Source organism: Gymnoscopelus braueri (genome assembly GCF_963280865.1).
Source record: "Gymnoscopelus braueri genome assembly, chromosome: 6".
Lineage (NCBI taxonomy): Eukaryota > Metazoa > Chordata > Actinopteri > Myctophiformes > Myctophidae > Gymnoscopelus > Gymnoscopelus braueri.
In genome coordinates, this window is record NC_137607.1 from 19,095,234 (window position 1) to 19,107,733 (window position 12,500).

The 12,500-nt window shown below is 41.4% G+C and overlaps 1 protein-coding gene across 1 annotated transcript in view; it reads left to right on the forward strand.

The window, feature by feature from the left end:
• Positions 1 to 12,500, forward strand: part of mcf2l2 (MCF.2 cell line derived transforming sequence-like 2) — a gene marked incomplete at its 3' end in the record, with an annotated part of 129,764 nt that overhangs the window by 782 nt on the left and 116,482 nt on the right. The window lies entirely within an intron of this gene.

Sequence of the window (12,500 nt, forward strand, 5' to 3'; positions counted from 1 at the left end):
TGGGGGGTCCTTGAAATTAAAATGGCTGATAATCACTGCTAGAGCCGTATACAAATCTTCTCTTATGGGGGTCCCTGGTTTATCTTTTGAAATGGGGGTCCGCGGGCTAATAAGTGTCAATTTGGGGGTCCTTGACATGAAAATTTTTGAGAACCACTGCTCTAGTCAGCCAACAGTGACAGTGTGGGTTTCAAACAATCTATCTACACAGCAATGATTTAATTTGATAACACAGGGTGTCATGTTTCAACAGTCTTCATAAAGAGTTTGTGGGCCGTCTCTTTCATCACCTTCGTTGGCTTCCTTTGTAGTCTACTGGCATCCTCAACATTCATTCTTTCCTATACTGTCTATGTCAGGGGTCTTCAATGGTTTTCAGGCCAAGGACCCCTTAGCTGAGAGAGAGATGAAGCAGGGACCCCCCCACTACATATTGTATAACATTGTTTCATAGACAGCTTGACTTGTTTGACAGCACTGTCATCAGTGTGTTTTTATTTATTTAAAATTCTCAGTACTTAGTAAACTTGACCTTAGGTACCTTAGGCTCTGTACTTCGTCTGCTCTTTTTCCCTCTACACCAAATCTCTACACCAAACCGAAAATAGCCGATCTACAAGCTCACAGCGCGTCGCAGCGGAACGTGTTGTGAGCTTGTAGATCTGCTATCTTCGGGTAATGTTCCTCTCAGGATTTAGGGATGCTAGGGTTGAAGTGGTTAATGTAAATAAAATAAAAAGTTCCCATCACACAAAGATTTGAAGACCCCCCTGTAGTAACACCGAGGACCCCCTAGGGGTCCCAGACCCCCTGTTGAAGACCCATAGTCTACTCTATGTTATTTCCGTCTTTGTGTCCGAAGGAGGCTTTTGGTCACTGATAGTTCTGATGAAGTGTTGACAGCTAAACAGACAACATATGAACAGAGGGGCTGATTGTACAATGCAGTCAAAGCTCTCTATCAAACAGGACCATTGTCTCTTTTGATGTTGCTCAAGTTTGCTCACTGATGCTGAGAACTGCTGAGTTTGCTTGATTCAATTCTGTAACTCAGTGAATTTGCTTATTTGTCATGAGTGTGTGCACAAAAACTACAAAATGTTATAATTAAATATTACTTTAGACTGTTCATTGTTGCCACAAAGCCGTTATCGTGATGACGTGAACTTCTACTTCAGTTTAATGTTAAAGTGTCGCGTTTCAAGCTTGTAGATCTGCTTCTTTTGATACTTTTGTGTGAAGCTGTTGTATGATCAAGTAGTAGGACAAAGACCAGGGCAGGAATTTCAGGGAGACCACGAAGGCCATGGCCGTTGTTCCCCCTCAGTTTGGCCTTGTACCCCTCAAACAAATGGCATGCCCTGAGGCCACAGTGTCCTTAATGCCCCAGCTGACTGTACCACTTTCTCCTCTGTCTCTTTATTGCCAATATGTAGACACCAGTGTCTCTTTCTTGTCATGTAGACACCAGTGTCTTTTGTTGAGATTCTGAATTCTTAACTCCCCTGAGTCCCCATCTTTAAACCAATCCAGTGACTTTGATTGGTGCAGGGCTGAGCCTGGATGAGATTGTAAATACCATTATTTATTTATTTCACTGCAGTCTACATATTAAATGTAAAATCATCCTTAACCCTTAAATTCAATGATTTTTTTCAATGGACTAAAATCGTGTTTCATTTGATGGCCTTCCTGCCCTGGCATTTGGCCTTTGTGCCCTCAAAAATGGAAAACACCAAAGGCCAAGTGGCCTTGCCCCTAAAATGACAAAATCCCAGGCCTGGGATGGACTAAACAATATAATGTTCCTATAGAGGATATACCGTATTGTACTTGCTGTATCCTGTATATCCATATGTACAGTACTGTACCATAGTACCATATCTCTCTCTCTCTCTCTCTCTCTCTCTCTCTCTCTCTCTCTCTCTCTCTCTCTCTCTCTCTCTCTCTCTCTCTCTCTCTCTCTCTCTATATATATATATATATATATATATATATATATATATATATATATATATATATATATATATATATATATCCTGTTTACTGCTGGCTTAAATAGTTTTTCCACTATTCAGTGCAAAAAAATGTTTATTAGAAGGACATGGGGATGCATGCATATGAACAGCTGTGATCTATTATGCTGCTTTTATGCAGACACTCAGTATTGTGCCCATATATTTTGGAGTAGTTACAGTGTCTGCCTCAGAAACCACATGTATGTCTGCTGGTTTGACAAGGAATTTTGCCAGAGCCCTGTTTCCTGTGTTGCCCTCTCAGGTTTACCATTGTCTCAATAAAAGGGATGTTCATTCGTTCACTACATCTAAAATAGAAGGTGAATGAACTGCATGCTCTCCTTAGAAAAAGAAAAAGAAATAAACAAATCATGCACATCTCATTTTGTAGTGAAGGTGAGTTCTCCATTCAGATGTTGAAAGTTAATTGGTAATTTCCACCCAGCATGAAAAACAGGAACTAAAGTAGCCTATAAGACAAAAAAAAATCTAACATTACAAAAAGTAATAACAATAATCTCTTGTCAAAGTGTAAATCAGGGGTTGGCAAGTTAGTTTGGCCTCTCAGCCATTTCTTTTCGAAGTCATCAGATGGTGGGCCAGAACATAATTACGAGACAAACCATCTTACACAATGATAAATATATTAATTGCTATAAAAGTTAATAAATAAAGTTTTGTGTGTGGAATAACTGCATACTGACAGAACTATGTATGTAATCAAATGTTACAGGTGCAGATAGAAATCATTTTGTGTAGGCCACACATGCATGTTGCACGTTTAGTTCATTAATTATAATTATTTTAAAAGAATATTTTATCTGGAGACAATCGTACTCTCATCCGAAAAGAGATAAATAAGCTCTTTCATGGAATAGGAGGTCAAGGTCACTTCTTACAGTAGATATGGAAAGAAACAGTGCGAACTGTGAAACACATGCCTGACATTCACGCTCAACATGGATACAAGCATTCTTCAGGTGGGGTTAGATTCTCTTTGAAGATGTGGGACTGTCAGATATTGTTGACAGTCATGGCCCACGGGCCGCCTGTTAATTACCACTGGTGTAAATACTGCAAATATCTTCCTGTGTTGTCATGGCAAGTGTTTAGTAAATATCAACAATGCTCACCATACCGTTAACTTAAAAGCTCTCTGCTACTCATCACGCTAAATGGTCAGCATTTCTGTAGCGCCTTTATCCAAAGTGCTTTACAAAGTGTGTGTTACATTCACCCATCCACACACAGACAGAAGGCAACCATGCAAAGTACCACCCAAGTTGGAAGCAAAATAGGGTTTCAATGTCTTGCACTTCGACACAAAGTCAGGAAGATCAGGGATTCAACCAAATGGCCACTCTACCTCCTGAGCCACAGCCGCCTGTGTCTCCTTTGTTTTCTTAATGTTTTTTACAAAGCTAGGAGCAGTGTCAGCTAAAGTTTTTAATGAAGAACGGAGGGTTTCACCACATTGATTTTTCCCCTTTGCTCTTCAGAAATTAGATACAGTTGACAGTGGTAAAATTAGCTACCTGAGGACTGACTGAGTCATGTTTGAAGCTTGGTGGGGGGGATTGGGGTTAAGTAGTCTAATAGGCTTGTTGTCTTCTCTACGTAGATAGATTATGACGGAGAGAGTGTGTGAGAAAGAAAGAGGACAGAGAGAGGTTAGAGGCACCTTGCTGGCTCTGTATAGGGACACATGCAAGAACCACTGCAAAGGAATGCCTGGAGGGGGGAACAGTGTTTGACAGTGTGTGTGTGTGTGTGTGTGTGTGTGCACAATGGGGTTGTGTGTATGTGTGTCTGAAAGGCACGTTTCTGTGGGAAAAGTGAGGAGCAGATGACTTTCGTAGTGACCGGAATTCTGGCAGAAGACGTCGAAGAGCGAGAAGTGGACAGAGACGGATGGAGAAAGGGTCAGACAGATCAGAGACAGGGTCAGCAGACAGAGAACGGAACAGCTCTGAGAGAATGAGAGGCTGACATTCCTGCCAGTCTGTTTGAATCTCTTCTTCTCTCAATCCCTGTCTGTCTGTCTGCCGGTTGTACTTACTTCAGTCCAGTCCATAGGTCACCAGCAGAATATATATCAGGGTTCTCAATAGATCAACAGACAGATAGATGGAATGCTTGGATGAGTCATGGACACTGAGTTGCTAGTGCTTCGTGACGGGATGGATTCTATGGGCGGGCCACAAAATGGCACCCTTCCAACGCGCTGTCGCTATTGTGGGAAAGATGCACGCGGCTACTCAGGCGCACGGATCTCACCTGCAGAGATGGAGTCCTACCACCACTTCCTGGCGGTGTGTCAGGAGACAGAATCTGCTACAGAGAGAAGAAGTATGTTGTTGTTGTGCCTCCATCCCTCATATAGCCACCTTCCCTCCCTAGTCATTACCTCCTCTCTTAACCATCCTATAAAAATTTCGTCCTTCAAACATCAAATAGCAAAAATAGCAAATTAGACCCATGTAATGTGATCTCATTCTTACTGTAATTCAGCAACAGAGGAGGAATTTCTTGCCTGTTGGAAGCTGGGTAAAAAAAAAGAAGAAAGAAAATAATCTAGAGAAAGGGGAGGTGTTGAAGGTGAAAATGAATCACCATCTGTGTTGCTGTTAGTGAAGGCCTATTGAAAAGAAAAAGAACCTAAGTTGCATAAGAGTGCTATTAGTGTTTCGTTTTATACTGTGGACTTGAGGGAAATTATTGGAAACATACATCTTACATTATTTTAAATGTATGCAAATAATTAGTCAAAAATCTGTTTTGTATAAGCATTGTATACTTATTCTGAACTAGAACTACTGTAGTTCAGTTTAAAATACATATGATCCAGCATCCAGTAATGACAGATAAACAACGAGCGACTTGTACAGTACCATGGCCAGCGCTGCTTTCTGTAATGCGGCTGACCTCGTCATGCGGTACTTTTGCAGTGAATTGTTGTGGTTCCTTCAAAGATTGCTGTCAAGTGGGAGGTCTTCATTGTCAGACAGCGCTGTGAAGCGCAGCTGGAACACAGATCGTATACACAGCTACATGCAGTCCACACACAGCTTTGATCGTGACATGTAAACAGAGTGTGTATGTGCTTGTTTTGTTTCCCTCTGGGATGTAACGTAAACCTTTGCGTGAAGTGAAGTGCCAATAACAGTAACAGTAGACAGACTGAGGACTGTGACTTCCTCTATGCCCGCCAAGACCCAGTGTGCTTCCCCCGGGGCAAGTTCAAAGTCATATTTTTTTGCCCTTTTTTCTCCCAATTTAGTGGTTATGCCAATTAATTCTTCCCACTGCCGTTTGTACCCTACTGGCTCACCTGCCAGGGACGAGCCCCCCCACTGGGAGGATATACACTAGCGCCAACGTTCTACTCGTCTCGTTAAACATTCCCCGCTGACAGGTGCTGCCCCAGCCCGTAGGAGTACGCGCAGCAACAAACATCACCCAACCCGCCCTGGGATGAAACCACACCAGAGCTAGTTTTAGGGTCTCATCAGCATGGATGGTAGTGTTGTTTAGCAACATGTTTACTTGACTTACATCATGCAAAACATTTGCCTATACCTCTATCTCTGTCTCTCTCTCCCCCATGCTCCCTTGCTGCATAAGAGTGATGGTCGGAAAATGAGCTGCCCAGAAGCTGTGGTGCATTGACAATCATTTGCAAATCTTTTTTATAGCATCTTTAGTGAGAGTTAACAGCCTGGCAGACACACAGTGCAGGCAGACATACTGTATAAATGAAGTATGTTTGTTATGCTCTATGTCTCTGGCAATTTTCCCAAACTCATGGGTCAAAATGTACAATGCACGATACATCAACCATGTGCCTAAAATGTGTCTACAGCACACATTCACTGTGTGAGTGTACTTACGCATACTGGGATAGGCTACCCAATTGTTTATTGGCTTAGGAATGCGAGAAAAACAAAAACATCTGTGAGTAGCCTTATCGATAGGAAAAAAAGCCATTTTGAGGTTGAGCTATTCATTTAAGATACAACAGTAGACCAAACACTGACCAAACGAGATGAAAACAGTAGCTTGTCATTCATTTCTGCTGGGGCTGCGCAGGCCAGAGGTCAAAGCTCAAGATAGGAGTCTGGGTGGTTTTGTGGTCTTTGAACTGAATCAGCACCAGCTGTGCTCCAGCCCAGTGTTCAACACAAGGACTGTTTAGAGGGAATGAAGTGGCACAGATGTTACCCAGAAACACTCTGCTGTTTAAGAATAGCGATTCTTGGCACGAGTAGCTATGCATTTTATTTTATAGGATGGCCATGTCGGTCGGCCGGTCTGCTCCGGCCAACTCTTTGAACAAGTTATCAACTACTGGCTGGCTTGCCATGGAATTTGCTGTGCACCGTGCACCTCCATGCACCCCTTAGGACAAAATGTCCACTTGCACACAAGATATCTCCAAATGGAATGTGTGGATTACTATTACACTTGCTGCATGCATTCATGATCCCTGGAGGATGAACCCTTATTGTTTGAGTGACCTTTCATCTTGTGCTACTCTCAGGCCAAAATATCAACTTTGCATACAATATATTATCTAATTGCAGGATGAATCATAATCAAAAGCTTTGTTTCAAAAAAATCTAGTGGCAGCTACAGTAGTAGGGCTTTTTGACTCTTTGGTGTTGTTTACATAAATGCAGTATTTGGACAAAGCCAGGACTCCCTTACATGATATTCATTGAAGTCAAAGAAAAAATGGTCAACAAATTGGAATCAAATACAGTAGCTTTGTCGTATTCAGCTGTGTGAGTTCCAATGTTGACTGGCTCCAGCTGTATTCAGATAAGAGATGAAATCTCCACTGCAGCAGCTGGCACCACCATACCAGAAAGGGTGATAAAGAAGAGAAAAAAAAGACATACGGTATGATCTTGAAATAGAAACTCTTTTCAATACCAGAGGAAAACTGCAGATTGTGTTGAATGTGCAGCCTGCGCTTTGTTGTTCAAAGTGCATTAAAATGAAAGAGCACATTGATTAAATCATTAAGGGTCACATAGGCGCTAAAGCTATTGTGGTTTGAAACAAACAGCATTCCTTTAGATGGGAATGAAGCGGCATTCCCTGCCGTCCAATTAACAGTTAAATACTTCTTGGAATTCCGCTCAGGAAAGATGTGGACATGATTTCTGCCCGGCAGCGAAGTGACCACCAGGTAACAGAAATATGCCACTTCTCAGGAAATCATGCAAATATATGTTGTTCTTTGATCCAATAGAATAACCAGACATGAGAGAGACTTGTTTAAGAGCATTAAAACAGCTGTATAATTATTTTGGAAAGAGCAAAAAAAAAAACTTATAATAAATATACATGGGGCGATAGTGTACCTCCTTCCACTACTGAAAGTCAGTTATGTTGGCTGCGTGTACATTCCATAGGAGCTTTTCTTGGTAAAAGATAACATCACTATAATCTGTTTGGTCTGCACATGCCTTTGTTAACCCCTATGACTACAGTGGTCAAGCCCATGCATGTTTAGGTTCATGCTAACAAAGGGCACGTAACCACACAACCTACTGTACCATGGAAGGATAATAATAATAGAGTGTTCGTGTGTGAGTATTACAGTATTTAGCATTTTCAAGTTTTTGGTGACACAGTTGTCAAGTCCATGCTTGTTGGTCCATACATGGCGTGAAGTGATAATGATAATGATATTGGTCGTGAAGGTGTGTGTGTGTGTGTGTGTGTGTGTGTGTGTGTGTGTGTGTGTGTGTGCGCGCGCGCTCAGCCCTGTTATCAGCAGATAAGTGTTCCTGTCGATACACATCCTCCGATTGTCCTCTCTCACTGACGCCTTCTTCCTGAGAACCAATAGGAAGCCCCCTTCCCCTGGACCATGAGGACGTCGACCACCCAAAAATAACACAAGCTGTTTACAATGTGTGCATGTGCTTGTGTGTGCGTGTGCGTTTGTGCGAGCGCGCATGTGTCTTCATAATGGGATGGCACATCACCCCTCATTACATTCTCTAACTGCAGGTACAACAGTCTATGTTGTTCTCTCTGAGATTGTTTTGAGCACACAAAACGTTTTCTGGTTCTAGTTTCTAGTTGTTGGGTCTAGTCCATACCCTGAAGAAGGCAGTTAGCTGCCGAAACGTTGGTTTTCATTGCTGCTGTAACGCCACTAATTTCCCTTCGGGGATTAATAAAGTATATCTCATTTAATCATCTCATACCAGTGCGTGCGGCCACCTTTTAGACTTGTCTTTTGGAATGTTCTGCCATGGGCTGGCACCACTACAAGGACTTTGGTGTGCGTGGCATTCCTGTGCAATGTGTGCATATATTGTTGGGTCTAGTCTGGATCCGACGGTAGCTATAGTATCACATTGTATCAGTGTTTTGAGCAAAGTACTTCTCAAATGGTGTTGCACACCATCGTTTGTGTGTGTGTGTGTGTGTGTGTGTGTGTGTGTGTGTGTGTGTGTGTGTGTGTGCGCGTGTGCGTGTGCGTGTGCGTGCATGCGTGCGTGCCTAGGAAGGACAAGTACATATATACTAAATTCCACTCATCTTGGGTACATTGGTGTATACCAAATGTGAGGGTGTTTTGACTGAACCTGACAAGATAATGGTGTTTGCAGATGTCAGTGCAATGGCTGTTTCTCCTGACTGCTGCTGCCCACATGTTGCTCAGTTGCAGGTTTATTACTCCCCAAGGGACAAGGGGAGAGCTGAAAATGTCTGGCCTTCTTCTTGCAAAACACCCCCCTCTCTCTCCCTCTCACCCTCTGTCTCTCTTTTATGAACTTCTCAAAGAAAACCATGCAACGGCGCCTCACTGTATAATTTCTCTCTATCTTATTCTACATATTTATTTTATTCATCTCTCCCCCATAAAAACTTTGGCTAGCGGAGGTATAATGGTGTTTACCTAATTTTTGTGGTTGTGCAGGCTTGTCTGTATGGGTATTGCTAAAGACTCAACCCTGTGTGTGTGTGTGTGTGTGTGTGTGTGTGTGTGTGTGTGTGTGTGTGTGTGCGTGTGCGCGTGTGTGCGTGCGCGTGCGCATGTGTGTCTGCAGCTAATCTCACATACTACCATGCCAATCAGCATCATATTTCTTGTGTAATCTGGCAGCAGGCCCATTCTCTAACATTACTCATCATTATTCATGTCATTAATCAGTCAATAACAACTATGTTATTTTTGTGAATTACCAATCACAGAGCAATCATCCCTCCAGATCTCTCTGTTATCGTATCTGTTTGTGTGTGCGCAAACAGCGTGTGTGCGCGCGCTAAGGTCTAGGGCAGGGGTCTTCAGCGTTTTTCAGGCAAGGACCCCCTAGCTGAGAGAGACCCCCTCTATATTGTATAAAATTGTGTTGCAAATTAAACTTTTTTTCTTTTTACTTGGTCTTCTCTTTTTTACCTTTACACCTATACCTCTTTGCCAAAAATAGCCGATCTACAAGCTCACAACGCCTCGCAGTTGTGAGCTTGTAGATCTGCTATTTTTGGCTAATGTTCTCTTCAGAAAAGGGATGCTATAGGGGTCAAGTGGTTAATGTAAAAATGAATATCATATCACACAAAGATGTGGCGGGCCCCCCTGTAGTAACTCTGAGGACCCCCTGGGGGTCCCGGACCCCCTGTTGCAGACCCCTGGTCTAGGGTGCTGATATGGCTGTTGGTGTAGGTCATAGGGTTTTCAGACCTTGCAGGCTTAGTGTTTTACAGTCACATGTACCCACCACACACACAGCACTGTGTGTAGACCTATTGATAGTAAAGGGAGGCTTTCCCCCACTAGCGCTGTTCCTGAAAATGTTCTTTTAAGTGAATCTGTTCCACTAGTAGTTATTAGGGCTAAAAACATCTAACGTGTCAATTTTAAGACAGATTAAATGGGTTGCTATCTACTGTACAGTGTTGCTTTTCCAGGAATATCTTTCTTTTCTCTTGTGTTCTTGAATAAAATGTTTCAAATGTCAAAAAGCTATAATACCCTTGCTAGGCCTTAGTGTGTTCATACAATTGCTATAATGCATACTTTCATACAGGGGTGCAACAGCTAATCAAACTAACCAATTTAATCAGTTATTTAAAAAAAGATCATTGATAATAAAATAATGTAATCAATCCCTGTAGTCAATCCATGTCATCATAATTATGCGAAAATGTAAAAACTTCAATAACTATCAAAACTGTGAGCTTGTAGATCGGCTATTTTGCATGACGAACTATAAAATACAGCTTAAATGGTACAGTATAATAGATAGTTGCAGGCCTAATACAGTGTCAGTCCTGTGCTGTTCCCTCCACCTGCTTTATGACCCCGGTTCATTGGATCTAGGCACGTTGCTGTCACCTGTGGTGGAAAAAGTACTCACATTTTTTACTTAAGTAAAAGTATCAATACTGCAATATAAAAATACTCTGTTACAAGTAAAAGTCCGGAATTCAAAATGTACTTGAGTAAAAGCACAAAAGTATTGGCATCAAAATGTACTTAAAGTACCAAAAGTAAAAGTACACATTATGCAGACTGTGGTCCCATTTCAAGTTTTCAAATGTATACAAATCTTTTGAAAATAGCTGATCTACAAGCTCACAATGCATGCAGCTTGTAGATCGGCTATTTTCAAATGGGCCGAAATGTATATAGGGCTGAAGTGCTTAATGTATGTTTTGTTGTGATAATAATCAAAATCTATAAAGTAACTAGTAACTAAAGTTGTCAAATAATTGTAGTGGAGTAAAAGTACAATATTTGCCCCTGAGATGTAGTGGAGTAGAAGTAAAAGTACTGAAAATTGGAAATAATAAGTAAGTAAAAAATAAGTAAAGTAAGTAAGTAAAAAATACCTCTAAATTTTACTCAAGTACAGTACTTGAGTAAGTGTACTTACACCATGTTACAAATGTTACTTCACACCACTGGCTGTCACACATGTACGAGTCTAATTGTCCTCACTAGCATCCACTCTGGCTGCCATGTGTAACTTGCATGGGCTGATTATTAAACTAGCCAGTGCTACGTCACTTTGTTAGTGAGCCCTTCGGTTTGTGCTCATGATGGACGACATGATTTCATTAGAGCTGTGAACTTCTCACCTCTGGTGCAATGTCCTCTCCACCGCTCAGGTCAAACAGACAGAGAGCGGTGATTTAAAATGCTAGAGGAAAGGAGGGGTGAGGCTGGACACATATTTATATTCACTCTACTTCCATCCGCCGTTTGACCTGAGGTGTTGACTATAGGGGTGCGAATAGTTCAAACTAAAAATGACTTATTTTCTATCAATTACACACCTCATGAAGCCTTGAATTCATGGAGATTTCTTTGTTGACGGTCAGGTATCAGAGCCTATGTGGTACGTGCCTCAACCACTATTAGCGCCCCCATATGACAGTGTTTTGAGCACATTTTAATGATATATTTTCAGATAAAAATTTGGTCTGTTATTTGAGTTAATATTATAATGAATTTCTTTGTACCTTTTTCTATCATTATCAGCCACAAGAAAAACATTTGACTGACCTGACCTGAAACTCACCCATTAGCTTTCTTTATTGAAACAAGAGAGCACCATTAACCATAAGCTGGCTAATAGTTCCCATTCAGTTGATTAAAGAACACTAATAATAGTGTTTCTGAGATGTTAACTGAAATATCAATACAAAACACGATTTAAAAATAAATACATTAAAAAGGTCATTGTATAATATGACAATGGATCAGTTTCATGTGACAGTCAGTTCTTATTGAACAGTATATTGAACATCTCCAGTAAATCGTCAATATTAACATGCCCGTTGGGCCAGTCTCAAGATAGAGTCTCCATGATGTGAGTGCCCCTGTGTTATGTAATATTTTAACACATGCTCTATTCTATCTGTGTGGGAGGTCTACTCTAGATGGCTGCTGCCAGCAGAATAGAGGCAAGGACTGTTGTTCAACTGGTACACATACACTATATAATCATATCCTGTTACCCATGACCAGATATGATCTGCTGAGCTGAAGCAAGCTGGGGCGCACTTTATCCTATTCCATTCAGCCTGAGCTTAGTTTCCATGGTAATATAACTATTATGTTTATTCATATAGGTGTTCTTGAGCAGGACACGGGTACTGTATGTATAAACAATATATTCTGAGTAAGGGATATGAACTACTATCCTAAACAGTGAACATAGAGTGAACACATTGCTTTAAAGTCACGTGCCAGTTTGTGACACTGTTGCAAGCAATGTACTGCGTCTCAAAACCTGGTCCATGACATGTATCATAGATATAATGGCGATCATAACCCATTTTATGGATTCATTTCATGGGCAACAGTGTCTAAGTAGTTGCTACAACAAGACCCCGACCGATGCCAGATTTTTGGGGAGTCCTAGACTACCCATTATTGATATTTTGACTGATAGTTGGGATAGTTTGTCAACATTTAATAATGATAACAAGCAAGACAGTTATGGGATC